At 37.1% G+C, this 18,274-nt stretch overlaps 1 protein-coding gene across 1 annotated transcript in view; it reads right to left on the reverse strand.

The window, feature by feature from the left end:
* The window catches only part of FRYL (FRY like transcription coactivator), a 161,541-nt gene extending 144,945 nt beyond the window's left edge, over positions 1-16,596 (reverse strand). Inside the window, exon 1 of the mRNA XM_059818101.1 lies at positions 16,583-16,596. The gene's annotated coding sequence lies outside the window, so the exon portion shown is untranslated. The remainder of the gene's footprint in view (positions 1-16,582) is intronic.
* Between the last annotated feature and the right edge of the window lie 1,678 nt (positions 16,597-18,274).

The following is an 18,274-nucleotide window of genomic DNA, read 5'->3' on the forward strand; positions in this document are numbered from 1 at the left end:
TGATACTAGTTCGGCACTACTGATTTCCACAAAATCACTCCTAATAATCACCATTTGGCAAATATTTAATGAGCAAGAAAGGAGAATTCATCTTCAACAGTAGGACTAATGTATTCTATGTTTATTATCCTCATTTGCTTGAACTATCCACAAAACATTGAACAAGGTTAGATGAAGGCATCTGTTTTGACTATAAACTTCAGCCTAAAGCATTTTCTTTTAACCTGGCACAAAACCAATCCACTTGTTCTGAAATTATTACATTTGAGATAAAATATTATTTAAAAGTGAGAGCTATAAAAAGCTATTTTATCCATAATACAGGATAAAAGCAGAATTGATGAGATATGCCTATGGAGGTATTTAAGCTGTGCACATCACAGTGATATCCAACTATAAACTTCAGGGCTCTTCAGCATTCAAAGTTAAATGAGGACACGAACCTGGCTAAAAAAGCATTACCCTTTCAGACACCAAGAGCTTCTGATCAGAGTTTTCTAGCGTATAGGTAACAACAGTCTTAACAGACCTTATAATGTAAGAAGTCTGTAGTAGTCCATACCATTACAATATTAACCATTCTGATTTGTTATACACAGGAAGAATTTTTAACAAAATAGAACTGTCTCTGCCTTCCCCAGCTGCTAACATTACTCAACCTGACACATTAAAAAAAGTGGTTTATATTACAATCAGAAAAGCTAAGGAAAGTCTTTCCAAGTAAACCCCTTTCACCTACCACCACCACAAACTTAATTCCATCGTTAAGGCTATAAGTTCACCACCCAATAAGATGAACGTCACCATCTCCTATCTTTGCAGTTAGACACATAAGGGGAAAAATTTCAAGGCCACACTAATTCCTGAGAACAGCCACCACATAGCAAAGGGTAAAAACTGTGCATCTGATAGCCATCAGGATCCAAGACCATAAAGGCTCAAGACCTTACTATTTTAGCTGAAAGTAAAAAGCAAGAAAAAGTAAAACTGAGTTTTGCATTGCAAGCCAGCCGAACTGTCTGAAAAAGGAACATTAACTCTTTCTACTTCTTATTAGCACAATACACTGTAATATTTAGGCACTAACCAGCAGTAAAAAAAGAAAAAAATTTCATACAAGCAAGCTTACCCATGCTCTTAAGTTAAAAATTCTCTATACAATGTCCATATTTTTACTTGACTAATTTAATTTACGTATTATGTTTATTTTAAAAAATCTGCAATCTTCAAAACACTAAAAAAGGAAAGCATTTAAGATTTTTTTCATTTAAAAAGCGTTAAAGGAAAGCCTTTGAAAACTTAGGAGATTTGAAAAACAAGGAGAAAAGATGACAGAAAACTTGAACCCCGCACTGCAGTCAGAGGTCTGTGCAGCATACATCTGTCTAGACAACTCTTAGTGCCTAATCATAGCTACATTACAATTTAAAAACTTAAATAGGGATACTTACGCCAAAAAGGGGAAAAAAGTCACACAGGCATGCAAAGACAAGAAGCACATTAGAAATCCTGTAAAATTGCTTTCAAACAGATCACTAACTCATAATACTGTGTCAATGATAAAATAGTTCTAAAACTGAAGACACCATTATCAAAGCAACTCTGATAAAAAGACCTTTTATAATCAAATTCATCAATTTGGCAAAATAATCATGATCTGAAGAAAAAGCTTAGTAATCAGTTTTTACCAGGTTGATGACATGGATACATACTGTAATCAGGATGTAAAACATGTGTCTCCTCGCCTTCATCTATTGTTTGTCCTAATGAAAATAGCCTGACACGTCTCATCTTCAGTAGTCTTGGGGAGCTTTCACGGGCAGCACTCCCAACATCCAGAACTACATCTCCAGAAACGACAGTGGGAACAATTTTTTTCAGGAATTCCATTTTCACATGCCCTGCGTGTTCTCAGCATTTACTAAATTCAGTAGTTTAGCTACATGTTACGGAGCGTGGCTCCCACATCAACTTCCTTGAGCGCCGAGGTAGACTTCTCCTAGTAATGTCACGTTGAACCTGGGTGGTGCCAACACCAGCACGTCAGCTGCCAGCTGCTCCAAGGCAGATTTTAAAGACGTCTAACTGTACAGACCGATAAGAAAACCAAACAACAACAAGCCTATATATTAACCAATGTACGCTAACCTCTGCATTTGTAGAAGACACCGTATTTAGCACTGCAACAATTTTAAGAACTAATAAAATGCACGGTACATTCTCAAATTCCTATCTGACAGAGTTCAATAGCTCTTAATTTTCATGAAGTGCACAGAGAGCGTTCATCTGCATTTGAAAGATAACACTTATCATTCAGAAAGTCTATGTACCAGCTTTATAAACAAAGTGTCTAACAGCACCACAATTTAAACCATTTGCATTCTCACACGGTTTTAACTACTAGCTACGAAGATACTAACATTTATTAAATACTAAGTTCTGTTTTGCAGAGACACTGATGCTATATTTACCATTTAGAATACTCAAACCACCTTCCAGAACACACCAAGTACAGAAATAACCTGTCTCATTTTGTCCAAATATCCACTTTATCCCTAGGGCTACTTCTCCATACGTGCCTGGTTTGGCCGATTTTTTTGTTTTTATTTGGGAGAAGTTTAAATGTTGTTCTATATTTAGCTTAAAGAAGACATTATGAAAGATGCCTTGCGTTTGGAGCAGAAAGCTCAACGGGAAAAAAGAGACATTAGCACAGAAGAGTGTTCCTTAACTCTTTCTCCATTTGGGAATATGTATCACTGTATGATTGAAAGTATTATTTTATTTACTAGACTTGGAGTGGAGATCCAGAGATGCACTACTAGGTAATATTCCCACCTCATTTGCCACCGAAGTTTGTACATATCACTCAGAGGAAATGCACCAATACTCACTCTGAATGTCTGAGAGGCAGCCTGCACGCTTCTGTTATTTTTATGAAAGCAGCTGTGTCCAAGACATTTCTGAATGCATTCAACAGTTATCCAACCTACGTGTGAAGTATACCACACTACTATACATCCCTTAAAAGAAGGTATTTAATCTGAAATTCACTACTGTGTCTAGCTCTTTACCGGGGGGGGGGGGGGGGGGGGGGGTGGGGGAGGAGCAGAATATATGAAAGGTACATGGAGTAACCTGTTTCAGGTCTCAGAGTTCCAGTAACTCAGTACTCACAAGGGGTTGCTCAGCTGGATTACGCTGTCAGTTCTTTACTGATGAACTCTACTGTCACACTTCACAAGTATTAAATCTAGTTAAGAATGCCACAAATTGAAAAATTTGGTACAAGTTCATTAAAGGTGCCACCTAAGACATTTTTCAAGTTCTCTATAGACTGAAAACACATGATATCTTTTGTATTCAAATCTGCATTAAAAATCCCAAATATTCAAGTTAGTCTCTATTTCCCTTGAAAACGAATACAAAACTCTACACATTTTTCCCTGTAAATGAATACAAAATTCTGACCTTATCATAGAAGACACATTGTCAGAATATAATTTCCTGCAGTGAAAGATCTGAGAGATCAAGCAAAAAACTGTCCCTATAACGATTTAGTTCATAGTATTTTTTCCACCAACACAAAAAGGTTACACAAAGTGTATTTTCTGAAAAGTATTTTATGTGTTTTCAGAACAAATAAAACATCGTAAAGATAAATTCCAATTGTAAAAGATCATAAGTCATTACAAACTCAAGCAATCATTTATTCATAATAGCATTATTTTCTACAGAATTTCGGTTTTTGCCCTTAAAATCTTGCCACAAACCTACTTTGCAGTTTCTAGCATTTGGGAACAAAAGAGAAATTCAGACACTTCCGTGAGACTGAGAATCCTTCCAATCATCCACCTGCCAAACTGCAGGTTGCAAAGAAGAGGGTACTCAAATATTTCAAGTTGCACCTATCTAACTTAAACGCCCTCTGAAAGGTTTAGACTAGATACCAAACTGCTCTTAATCATGCTATGAAGGTTTTATTACGCATGTGGACACAGGGTGGAGATGACAGATGGAAGTGCAAGTACCTAGAGCATTGCTTCAGTTAAACGTAAAGGTGTGACTTTCTACACAACATGCAGCATACATGAATTGGCCATGAATGAAAAAAGTAAGGGTTGAAACTATACATTTTAACACGAAAGCATAACAGCCCTTCAAGTAATAAGATTTACAAACAAAACACAAATAAGGAATAAAACCCACCCACCATACACGATCATATTTCAAGATTAAACTTGATAAACTACTAAAGCTTATATAACACAGATGTATCCAAAAGCTTTTGATTCATTTTTTCTCTTCAGGATGGCTTTTGTTTGACTGTTAAGAAAAGGACATAAAGGAGTTTTCTACAGAAGATAGTCGGGGATGTATGTTTTTATATATTTACATATTTTTATTTATAGATATGCATGTATATGAATGGATGGTGGTTAACTTCAGGACATTCTATGACAGCAGCATTTCATAAATAATGAAGCCAAGATAGAAAGCTTATGTTTCTGCCTATGTCATTTCACATACATTCCTCTCACACTTGCTCTTACCATCTTCCTTAAACAGTACAATGTACAACTGTGGTTTCTATACAATCTCAGCAGTCTGTCAGGGGAAAACACATGAGAAGTCTTACAATTTTTGTAATCAAATTTATCTTTAAACAAAAGAAACCAAACCATGCTACAGAAAGACTTATTTGATAAATTCTAACACTTTCTCATCCTGGAAAAAGAATGGGAGACTTCAGCTTGTATAGAATTATTGTTTGTATTACGGGAAGTCCTTTGATGTCTTTCCATGTGTGTTCCACTTCTGTTACACTCAAAGGACGACTCCAGTTTTGCACTGAAGTGCTCGCTGAGGTCATTCAGGCTTCCCCTGTCACAATTCCACAGCTAGTGATATAAACAGCAAGAAGATAACGTCCAAGCTCCACATCCCTCACTAACAGGGATCCACATCAGCAGGCCTTCACATCAGAAGGGAACATGAACAGATCATGAAACATGTAGAACTACCACACAGAGACCCAGTGAGTGATCAGAGGGTAACAGGACTTCTCAGAGCACTGTCCGTATGGATTAGACCTTTCAGGACACAAAACAGCAAAGCTGTTTGGCAGGGGTACACGGGAAGAGCGGCTACATGGGAATTCTGCTGAAGCAGGTGAACCTGCTGATGCAGGAACATCCTAACAATGAGAAATGCTGAAAAAACAGAACATAGTCAATGAAAGAAAGATCCGTGTGAAAGAAGACTACTTGCAAGTCCCTCGAGTTCACACGTCTACAGGATGTTTAGAATTAGCAATGACAACAGTAAAAAACAACTATGAAACAGACAACATACTGGGATGTATAACTTTAGAAGAGAGACTAGATGCTCTATAACATGCGTTATTTGATGGGTCTCTTCACGAATAAGCGCGCATTACCAGCCTTCAGTTTTGTAACACAGAATGCTTTCAGAACTATCCCACACCCTGCTAGAGCAAACCCACCGCAGTCCTTCCTGCTGTCGCTGAGAGGACGCGAGGCTTCCTTTATAGCTAACGCGTAAGCTGGCAAGCCAGGCCCTGCGCTTTTTGGAGGCCGGGAGGAAGAGCGGTGCCCTTCGGCCCCAGCGGGATGACTGCGCCAGTAAGGGCGTAACAGTGTTCTGGAAGGGGAGCCGGGCTTGGCGCGGCGGGCCTGGGCCGCAGCGCCCCCAGCCGGCGGCGGCGCCCACCGCCGCGCCGCCCCCCGCAGTCCTCCTCCGCAGGCTTCCGTGCGCCGCACCGCCAGCCACGCCAAGGCAGGCCGGGGCCGGCGACGTGGTGAGGCTGACCTCGAAAGCGGGCTGGTCTTAACCTGGATTCGTCTGTCGGTGTCGGACAGAGGAGGGGAATTGCGCGCGGCTTCACGGGCTCCTCCCACACTGGCAGGAGTCAACGGTTAAGGGCAGCTTTGTTGGCATGGTGTTTTCCAAAACTCTTGGCCATTGTGCTGCTTAGCCATTTGCCAGTGTGCTGGCAAAACAGCCCAATAGTACAACCACACTGGCAGAGAAGGCAGCTGGAGGCGTTCCTGTGCCAGCAAGGTGGAAGCATGCACTGCGAACTTGCTGGCATTGAAAGATCATCTCCCTTAGCTACGGTGGCACCGCTGCCGTGTGTCACATCTGTTGGCATGCAGAACCCTTGCTTGCTCCCAGCTTCTCAGCAACATGACCACGTTGGTAGGACAAAACAACACAAAAAAACCAAAGCAAAACTATCCCCTCCTGCTGGGACACTGGTACTGGAGGTTCTACCAAACCAGTTTCAACAGCAAAGATCCAGTAGTATAGAAAGGGCACAAGTTCTGCCTTTTGAAAAAGTGAGTGGTTCAGGTTATGCAAAATGGTCTCTACCTCAGTTTGCAGCTCTTCAAGAAATGTTAATATTCCTTGAGCTCAAGGGTTCTAACTGTGCATCCTTGAGCTCATATTGGACATAGCATTAATGTGCGCTAAATAAGCATCATTACTATTTTGTCCAACCTGCTAATTTAAACCTGACATCACTGTTTTAAGTGGGAGTGAATCTGCTAATGAAATAGATCAACTATGATAGCACCCAAGTATTTAGGGGAGGAAAAAAAAAAAAACAAGTACAGGAAGTTTTTCCTTCTTGAATCTCAGAATAGAAGCCTAATGTGTAAGAATTTGTCTTATCCCAATGAAAACAATCTGCTCTTCCCCAAAAAAGTGAAGATCAGAGATACATAACCAAAAGCAGAATAAAACAGGAGAGTTAGAAATTGAACCTGCAGTCTAACCTGTAAGTATAAGTTAACACACCTGCAAACTCACCAGAGGTACTGGACAGCTACATTATACTTGTTAGCCAATTAGCAGGACATTGTCATAATGTCACACAACAAAAGACTGTAGGGGTAGGGAAGACAATCCTCTTTCTTTCTCTGTATATGCTGCACTTTTAAATGACAAGCCTTTTTGCTCTAGATCTGTAACTTAATATAGTCACATAGATATATTTTTTCCTTCAAATACAGAAACTGAACAGACAACATAACCTCAAAAAATGTATGCATACAAAAAATGTATACAAAACAGTTTCTTTATCTTCTCGTGGAGTCATCTCACCTTTTGGCAGCTTGTACTAAACACTTTAAGAACCTAGTGGGCATGGTGCTGTTGGGTTGATGGTTGGACTTTATGATCTTACAGGTCTTTTCCAACCTTAATGACTCTGTGAACCTGACATATTTAAAGGAATTAACTTTTCATGTCAGAAAGTTTCAAAATGTGAAAGGATATTAAAGAGGCTATCTTTCACATAATTTAAAATTATACTTTACCAGTTAATTCCCAAGCGACTTAGCATTAATGGTTTCCTTGGTCCAGTTCAATTAATGCAATTTCACAGCAAAAAAACCTAAGGACCAGTGTAAGCAGGGACAAAGCAATGTACAATTTTGCAATGAACTATCTTCATATCAGTACAAACTTGTTGCAGCTATTATTTTGCATAAAAAGTACTTTAAACCTAAGCCACTAATCCTTCTATAGTTTGGCTTTATTGTTGTTTTTTTAATGTAAACACGCAAATAGTTTCAGTTGTCCCCATGCTTTTCTGAAAGTCTAGCTTTCTGTTTCCTGAGAAATGAAAGGAAAGTAACAACTGTCAGCTTTCAGTCAAGTTTTGATTTCCTTTCAGTCACTTAAGCTATATTTGCTTTGTATGGGGGGCTGGGTTATTTTGAGTGAGTTGTAGGGCTTTTTTTCTTTGGAATAGTGGGGAATTCTGGAGTGTTTCAGGTTTATAAGAGCATGGCTTTAATTATTTAGCATTAGTAGAAGTGAAATACAAGTAGAAATAAATACTGGCAAAATATATCAAATCAGAAACTGAACATAAACCACAACTGTAAGGTTCACTAACCGAAAGCAGTATTATCCCGTTTAATAAAAAAGCCCTGAAATTTTTACTGTTTATGTGTTAGGTAATAACTGTTCTTATCTTGAAGTGACATGCAAGAATACAATGCTTTCCTGAACTCATTAGGAATTCCCGAGAAGATCAAGGTATTGTCTTATCCCGCAGCTTCTACAATCCTCAGTCAGGAGAAGGATCTGGGCTTCCTGTCGCTAACCTCTTGCTTGTTCCAAGTACTGACGTATCAAATAAGATCTTCCAAATCTATTAATTTCTTCCACTGGCAGATTTTCTTCAAATAAGAACTTGCATTTGAAAGCAAATCCCAGAGTAGTACGTACTCTGAATCATACCCATTTCCATGCAACTAGGAACACCGAGAGAAGACGTCATTACACAATCCCGTAACAGAAGTGGCCAGATCTTTTCTCTTATAAAAGGATCAAAGTGAATGATAACAAGCACGATGTTGGTATTTCTACGTGAAGGACATTAAAAAAACAACATTTAAAAGACAAAGGTTCTGTGGAACAGCTACCAGTAAGTCAGACCAACAATGGCAACACTGCTATGAAATAGGATCTCTAAGGAATTAAGAGCTGAGAACCTTTACTGAAAGCTTTTTAAGTGCTTAACTGAAATACAAGGAATAGAGTTGCCAACCGTTAATGTAGGTTTGCCAATAGAAGAGCCAGAACATAGACAATAAGTGATAATCAGAGACCAAGCACACACACGTATCTCCAGAATTACTTAAGAACAAAGTTCTTCAACATACATTTCTTAAACAAGTATTTTGGCTATTTGGTTGATGGCTATTTTCACAGCCATTGTCGCTGTTTCTGTTAGAATCTTCTCCAGCACTACATGAAAGTACACATCTGTAGAAAAATTTCCTCATGTTTGAATGGCCAACTTTTAAAATCATGCCCAAAGCATAAAAGTCAAATGGCCAGGGAAAAAAAATTGATATTTTCTTGTTCAAAATAACCTTCATTTCAATCCCAAAAGTGCATACAGCACCAATTTATCTTGCCTCCCTTACCAAGCCTGAGCTAATCTTAGTTTACTGCTTAAAATTTTATACAAAGAAGATATGTTTAAAATGTCACTGACCTGCAGAAATTATCCTTATCCTTTTTTCATTGTGACTCTTCTCCATAGCTCTATTATTTAAAAAAAACAGGCTTACACAGGACAAGCGCAGTTTCCAATACCAATGAAAATCCTCTGGACATTTAGATTAAATATAGGGTCTGTCTTGGTTTACATAACATTCATCCACTCTAATTTGTTGTAGTTCTTCCCTTGCAAAATGGACAGTTTTTGAAACATGGTGACAGAAAGTTTATCTACACTGCAAAACAGAAAGTAGAAATTAATACTCAACCTAGTAAAAAAGTTGGATAAATTCACAAGTGGATAAATTCACAAGTCTATCCGCATGGACTGACATGCTCAAGTCTCTACTAGTTTAGGCGTACATTCTCAGTGCTCTGTTATACGGACCACACTATTAAAACTCTGAAACACTGTATATAGTGTTCTAGTGAAATATATTTGTATCACAAGATTTACATTAGCTGAGGAGAAATGTATTTTTAAATCCGATATAATATATAGTCCTCCTATATAAAATTTCATAGTGTGATCTCTTTCTCATAAAAAAAACCACAGTGCCGAAGAAGTATATACATCTGGAAATGAAGATTCATAGGTTAATATTAAAATCAATTATAGAAGAAATAAGAACTTCATTTTCTTAAGTTACATCTTCGTTCAGCAACAAGGGTAGCTAAATCAAGTTGCTGAACATAAATTATTTCTCACACAGAGATGCTATCTGTGGGACTTTAGAAGGTTGCTCTTAGCTAGAGGATACAGGTAGTTAAAATTAATGTATCTATTTTCTTAACAGAATATTATCAAAAAAAGTTAGGTATTGTGTATGTTTGCCCACAGATGTTGGGACAGTAACTTCAAAACTTCTCCCTTCTCAACCCTAGTATCTCAAGACAGAAATAATAATCTCTAAAGTGTTACAAGATTTCTCTGGTGGAAATACATAAGCTTACATTTTAAAAATAGTAGTAGTTTTCCTCTTTAAATCCTGACTGAAAGACTTCCTTCAGTGTAAAGCAAGCGCACTCCAATTCTTCTACAAAATAGAGATGTCTTTGCCCCTTCTTTTTACTTAATAACTTGAATGCATTTCCACTTGATAATCTGAACATAACCAGAAAGAATAAATGCCGCTGCCAGAACTATGTAACTTGGCTTAAATAGAAAACAGCCCAATCTATCAGTTCTTACAGTAAGTATAGTTGTACTAGGTACTCTGGGCTGAAGTCTTCAAAATTTTATGGCTTACAGAAAGATTGGCACCTGTATTAAAGGAAAACAAATTCACTCCTGCTCAGATCAAGATGCCTTCCTTACCTATTAGGGACATGTAATGATTGTATTACATTCAAGGCAGTGGAAAAGTAAGACACTTAAGGAACTTAATTATCAGATAGTACATGATCTGAGTATGATTTACTGTAGTAATGCATCAGATGAATACCAGCTATTAATTTAGAGCAAATATTTTATGTAAATTTTGTAATCCTAAAAGAGAGTAAAGGTTTTCCCATATGCAAACACAGAATGTTTATGGATATTCTTTCCATTGAACAAGTTTAATTAACATGCAATTGTCTCCTATCTTGGGGGGGGGGGGGCGGAGAAAGGAAAAATCAGTAACAATCACCAGACCCAGCAGAGGATGCTCCCGGGGAGCTCCATGTGGACCTATGGAAGCCCCAGTATTGTAACTTTAGTACATAAATATTTGTAAGATGTCATTCATGTTTAACAGAAAACAGAGCTATCCTTTCAATGCTATAAATGTTTGCATATAGCAGAACTAAAGTATTTTAAGTGACTATATTAATTTCTAAAAGGAAAAAAGAAAAAAAGGCAGGGAATTTGCACTTTTATAATTTCTAGAAAAGAAAGAGAATAGATGTAAATTTAGGGTTGTTTGGCAGGGTTTTGGTTTCAGGGCTTTGAGCACAGGAGAGAAAATACCAGCTTTCAGTGTAAGATGTTGGATGAAATCTCATTTACTCTTCCTATTTGAAAAGCTACAATATACTTGAGATGAAACAGAGGTCTGACTAAGTTAGGTACTAAATTAAGGTCAAAAGACATTTGTAGTAAGCAGGGGAGAAAAAAGAAAATAAGTTTAAAACCCAGCAATGTTGGATTGTAAGCAAATAAGAAAACACAGTTGCTAAATGCACTGCTAGAATAAATAGTTCTCAGTACATTAAAGTCACTAAGTAAACAAATATGTGGGAAGATGAAGGAACCTAAACCAACAAATTGTTGAGCCACCCAAGAGAAAGTTTCCATTTTTATCCTATATGGAACATTTATGTACTTACGCACGCCCATGCAAGTTTTCTCGCTAAAATTAGTCGTATCATCACAGTAAAGCTTATGAAATTGCAGAGAGGTAAACAAGACCGCCATAAATTTAAAAAACAAAACCAAAACAACACATGGCATACTAACTGTGCCACCTCAGAAGCTGGATAAAACAGACCTTCCTTAAAAGACAGCAATTAATGCAAAGGTACTGCTCCATCACACAGGCTCCACTGCTCAGTCATACTGACAGTGACCTGGGAGCAACAGAAGAGCTAAAAGAGCACCCTGATTTATTAGTTCTTCCCAAGTACCACAAATTAAGACAGATCTATAGAACAGACAAACACATCATGAATGATAACTTGAAAAATACAGATTAAGACAAAATAGTGATAGTGTACATTTAACTAACATATACCATCACATTAAAAAGGATTGTTCTAATTTCTAACACCAGAAGAAGCATATGTGAGATTACCATGTACTGTGAAAGAATTTAAGAAAAAATTCCTTATTTGGAAGAGACTTGCTGTATTGCACCTATCTGAAGGAGAGGTTAAGCCTGTTCCCATCAGGAGCAACAAGAAAAAACCTGCCTTTGAAGAGCACAGAGGCAACCACTCAAATTTAAGGACAGAGCTGAACATGATCACCCAGGAAGGCAAGGATTCCTTTAAATAAAGAGAAATTGACACTCCAGTTATCTGATTAGAATAGAAAGAGTAAAGACCTGCATACTTTCCTCACTTGTTGCTTTTTAAATAGACTAATAATAAAAGACTTCTAATTGTCATTGTGAAAGACAAGAGGATTCTTTTTCTAAAAAGTTTCAGAGGCTGGAATTACTTCCTCGTTAAAGAAGATACCTCAAAACAAACTTTACATTTCTTAGTAACTAATTTTCAAAAACATCCATTCTTTTCAAGTTAATGTGTGTTAAACAGGAAGAAAAAAAATCCTCTAAAGAGAATGTAACATACACATTTTTAAGTACACACAAGCCAGCTTATAGTACCATTTTTTCAAGCCATCTACAAATGGAAATACACAGAAGTGTCAAGACTGTCATTTTGTCCACGCTAGGATTATCTTTCATCATTCACACAGAAAAGCCAAAGAAATATGTTTAAAATTAAGACTATTAGCTAAGGAGATCATAGAGAGGGCCCCTTTCCTCATACAACATTGTTATTCCTTCCTTGACTCTGCTGTACATTTTAGCCTGAATCCTTATATCCTTTAAGATATGCCTCAAATCAAAGGATCAGAGATTTTTTTTGTTGTTGTTACTGTATTGTCTGCATCACAAGCGAGCCTTGCTGCACTTCATAAGCCATTTCTGAGCCAGAGATACTTACTGAGAAGGAGCTAAGGAGGATAGCAGAGGTGAGAACTTCATGATCAGTGGTGCACTGTAGGTGCAAAGTGCCCTGGGCCAAGCAAAGCAGGATGTGTCAAAGCCACGTTGGGCAGAAGCACAAGGGAGGGGAACCCACAGAGAGTTTCCACAGGAAGGCTGTGCAACTATGCAGGAGGTATCAGAAGTAGCTGCATCACTTGTGCTTTACCCAAACCTCTGAAAAACTACCCATCATGGTCTCCCCAGCTTTGAATTTTGTTTTGTATAAAGACATACAGCATTTTCATTAGCTACTAGCCAAGGGATAGGCATTTTCCAGTTCCCTAAAGACTTCTGGTTTCCATTCTATTATATATCATAGATTTAAACTGTAATACATGGTCTTTACTGTAACTTGTGCAGTTACTCTACACCTTGATAAAAAGAAACAGCAACTTCTTTAAATTAAGCACCTCTCCAAGTTAATTCTTTTCAAGCAAACAGTTGCTGGCTGCACATGGAGAACAGCAGCATCTCCACAACCAACAGCAAAATAGTTGTCTGACCAAAAAGAGTGTTAAAAATAAGATACATATTTGTATACAGATATCTGTATGCCTAAGTTTCAGAGCTATAATAGAGCAAAGTTAACCAAGATCAAAGTTAGTTAGCAGACGAGAGTGTCTTTCTCCACCATCTTCTTGCTGAAGCATAAGCAGACTTCTAGAAGAAATCCACAACAGTTCAAGCCCCTTTGAAGGCCAAATGTATTTCATTTTAGGTGTTAAAGAACACCACTGATAGTGCCTTGTATATTACATTCAATATACAAGTAGATTACATTAAAACAAATATATGGCCATGAAGAAATCTTAATCAAACTAAAAATTATCATTCACGATAAAGATACATAGCTGGTCTCCATGACAGAAAATAAGTTCAAAATGAAAAAGCTTTACAAAAGGTTGAAAACAGGAATTTTATGAATGTTGGATGTTGCTCAAAAAAAAAAACACCACACCACACAAACCCTGACCTTCTAGATTCGAGCAGCACAAAAAATCCCCAGAATCCTGGAGAAGGGAAATCCTACAAGACACGTTCAACAGGTTTCCCCCCCCCCAGTCTGACACACAGAGCTTTCCCACACCACAGATTAAGCAGCTCTTCTGTATCCCAGAAGAATGTGTGATGCATTTTCATCTTCTGTTTTCTTGCAGATGTGTCTCGGATGTTGCATGTTATTTAAACAGCACGAGGCACCAATTGTGAGGCATTCTGCAAGTCATTTGTCACTGCAAGTAAGGATGGTCTTCAAAGATCTTCAGCAGAAACAGATCTCTAGTCAGGCAGCAGAGGGAGAACTAATGTTCAAATGAGGCAGGAGGGGGAAAAAAGCCCACAAAAAAACCCTATTAAAAGTTGGTGAAGCCCACTGAACTGTGTAAAATACAAAACACATCTTAATAGAAACTTGTAATAAAAAAAGATCTTAAATGTTTCCATGTATTTCCCCCAATATCCATCTTACAATTTATATAGACACAGCTAATGAAACTGCTGAGCAGGGTAGTCAGTACCAAGTACTGCTTTAACCCTAAATGATTATTTAAGCAGGAGGGGAACCACACAAACCAAAAATCAACCTTTTCTCTTCTTGATGGTCCTTTATTTTCTTAAATACGCTGGAAAAAATCCTTACCCAAAACTTAAGTGCTACACCTGCAAAAACACTTGTAATATATGAACAGGTACATTAATTGTTCTGAATACTGTTGAGCAATTGCATTTACAGACAGAAATAGGTTTTTCAGCATAACTGATGCTCCAGACAATTTTTCAGAGAGTTCATGCAGTCTTCACCATGAGAGCTTTTCGAGACCTGACTGGATAAAGCGCTGAACAACCGAGTCTGCTCATCAGGGAACTGATTCCAGGGAGTAAATTAGTAACACAGAAGAAGAATGGCAGCTGGCACATTTTTCCAACTATATATTATTTTTCCTTCTCACACGTATTTTTAAAGGAAAGCACTTGAGATAAGACTCTCTCTGCATTCTCTGACAGGAAAACACACCCTGACAGACAGCTTGTCTTCACCTTTTGCTGAAGTGAAAAAAAAACGTGTTTATTGCCCACATACAACACAATGGGTTTTTAATAATAAAGACAGACAATAGCTACAAAAGCTAAGGACCCAATTCTAAGGATGTTTTTTTTAAACCTAATACCCGATTGCTTTTTAAACATCTAGCAGTAAGTACAGAAAGTACAACAATTACTGAGAAGTATTCCAAAAACTAGATCAGCACTGAACAGCCTCGTTTCCAGTAAGGAAAAAACTACACAATTCAACCTTGAAGACTCCATGTTTGTCACTGGAGCCTGTTTTCTATATAAACATATAGAAATGTAGAAACATACATAATCATTAAAACCTGTTAAAGTGAGGTAAAACTATAGTTGTCCAAAGCATGATAAGCACCCACAAGAGAACAACTCACAGTAAAAAAATAATGATACTGATGTCCTCAAACCCTCTACCTCCATTTTTCTGTTTCATTTAAAAGATCGTTCTGGAGTTCCTACTCTAATGCTAAGAAGTGTATTTGCCTTCCTTGAGCAACAGAAAGATATGGATGTTCAAGGTAAACTTCTCCAGCAACAAATTTATTATCTTTTGAGATAAAGAATACATGCATCATAACAAAAATAATTATGGTATAAAATTCTAAGAAAAGACAGTGGAGCAAGTCAGCATGTTCTGTAACTAGAAACGAAAGCCAATGATAGAGGTAAACAACAGGGATATGATACACTGGAGATGATCCAATGGCAGAACTTATGATACGTTCAAATTCTATTTTATTGAATACTTCTGCTGTCAATACATAGGACAGTGCAATAAAGGAAAGCAAGAGCTATGCTAAAAATATTATCAAATATATAATATTCTAATTATTAATGATAATTAGTTAACAACAGAAAATACAATATTCTGTTGCACTCTATAAAGTAATATTATAGAATATATAATATAGAATGTCTTGAATACAAAAGTCCACATAGCAAATACCTTAGAAACAACTGCACTTCAATATTTTCCTCCTGTCACACCAATATACTCTCTGTTCTCAAAGGCCAAAAGGAAGTACAGTCTATCAGTTTTACTACTTGACTATAGGGAAGCAGTACATTGCATTATTTTTGAAGGACAGTTTAGATGTTGGATTAGTTAAATCTATTCATATCCGTTTCAGCTCATAAGTGCTTTATCCACAATAATTGCCCTGTGCTTGGCAGCAATACGGATCTATTTACTACTGATAAAATCCTTACATGAAGAGCAGTAAAGAAAATAGCATCTATATAAAGAAATGTGACTGCCTTTACTAATTAGCTGCATTACCTGCCTTCATCCACAAGAGGACAGAGCTCAAGACACCTGCCTGCACATTGTAAAGGAGGACTCTGAGCACCAAGAAGTCTGATTTGCATTAAGCACACAAGTTTGCAAAAGAAAACTTGAGAGAATTATTGAACATGCAGAAATTATATGAGGGGATTACTAAATGTACAATTTGAGGATTACTAAATGTACAGGAACCACATCTGGCTTAGGAAGTCCCCGAGCTGCAGATGATTGGAAGATGCTTGCCCTGTTCTTCACCTCTTCCTTAGACATCCACTTTTGGCCATGATCAGTTACTATACCGTGTTAAATCAAATGTTCTTATTTGATTTAACAAAGTAGACACCCTTCTATTCAGATAATTGATATCTGAAGTAGTAGTTCAAAATGTGGTAAACAGTACAATGCAGATAACAAAGACCTAAGCAAAAAGGAAAAAAATGAGATGCATAAAAATTTATTTATGACAGAATTGTGAAAAAGGTCTTACCACTTAGAAGCCATTGTTAACCACCGATGAGAGCCGTTAGCATATCACACTTAGGATGGATCCATCAAGACATTTTCCCCCCGAGTCCAACGTGTGCTTAGAGATGTGAGAGCAGACAAAGATGTAAACAGCTACGAGTCAGCTGGTATATAGCCAAATATTGCAAAAAGGTCTCCAAACACAGTACAGACAAATGAAGTATAGAACGCTGAAACAGAAATGAGAGAAAAACATCATCAAACCTTAGACACTTAAGTCAATGTAGGTGTCAACATTTTTGAAAAGCTTTAGAATTCTGATTTTTCATTGGAAGGTCATAAACAATAATAATCTATTACATATGTCTTCAGAATTGCTCTTCTCCTCAGAAGCTAATGATTCTTTATGATTTTTTCCCCATGAAAAAGAGAACAATTAAAATTGGCACCAAAATAAAATCTAGCTTCCCACACTCAGCATATTTTATGTACATCCATTCTTTATGTAGTTTTAGTTGTACTTTAACTATGAACATACTTTATTAATCATATATACAGTCACTCTCAAATGCAAGTCATTCTGAATCAAAATTTTTCATATTAGTCCTTTTATTTCTTTTCTGATTTTTGTTGATTTTTTTTTCCCCTGCTTGGTTAGCATGAGGATGTGGTCAAAAAAAGAAACAAGCAATACTTCAGCTGTGTCTCCCTAACAAAGCCTTGAGAACTTCTGGAGATTCCTTCACAACAGAAATCTGTATGCAGCTTGCATACTTGTCAAAACTTGCCTAAGCGGCACAGTTTGTTTTTGTTCTTCTATATTGCCAAACTACAGCAAAAGCACTTTAGTATTTTTAATTTTACCCTGGAGGCAGACCAAGCACTTTTAACAACTCAAGTCTCAACATGCAGCAGCAATCCACTGCTCCTGATCATCTAGTTTGTACAAAAAAACACAAACTTTTTTTTTCCTTTTTTTGAAGGCACAGCCTGAAAAATTGCAGGTACATAAAAAGACCTGTACACCCAACATTACTTTATCCATGCTCTGATGCAACACAAATGTACTAGTTTCCTTTAAGGATGTATGAACCATTCAATCATCATAATTTTTTATGTACAGTTTGTTCTACTACTTAATTAGTGTTTCCAAAAATACAAGAGAGACCCACATAAGTGCAATCTAAAGGTAAAAAGCCACATCCTGAAGATTTCAAGATGTAAAAGAAAGGCTAAAAGTGGGACTTAGAGACAATCAGGAAAAAAAGATAAGCTTTTGCAAATAGGAAGCAAGCTGATGTTTATATATAAATTGGGAACATACTACATAATTCCTTGAAAAAACAAGTCAAGTCTTTTAAAGACTTGACCAGTTATAAAGGGAAGCATTTGAAGACAGATACAATTCTAACTCTGAATTTTACCTGATAAATTGCAACTCTTAATAAAAACATCAACTGCTTTCTGTAGTTTGTGCATTTGTCAATACAGTGCATCAAATCAGCATCACTTTTTCCTCTTTAGACAACTAGGGCAAGCAAACACTGTTTTCCATACAGCAGAAATGTATGGTCTTTCATCCTGCCTACCTGAATAAAATACACTGTTCACTTTTTTCTCTTCCTTTTTCCCCTTTTTTTAGAAAAGGGAAGAAGTAGTTTAAATCAACTCATGCAAAACCTTACATACACTCCAGTTTGGAAGCAAGCGGATC

This window comes from Gavia stellata, chromosome 5 (genome assembly GCF_030936135.1).
Source record: "Gavia stellata isolate bGavSte3 chromosome 5, bGavSte3.hap2, whole genome shotgun sequence".
NCBI lineage: Eukaryota > Metazoa > Chordata > Aves > Gaviiformes > Gaviidae > Gavia > Gavia stellata.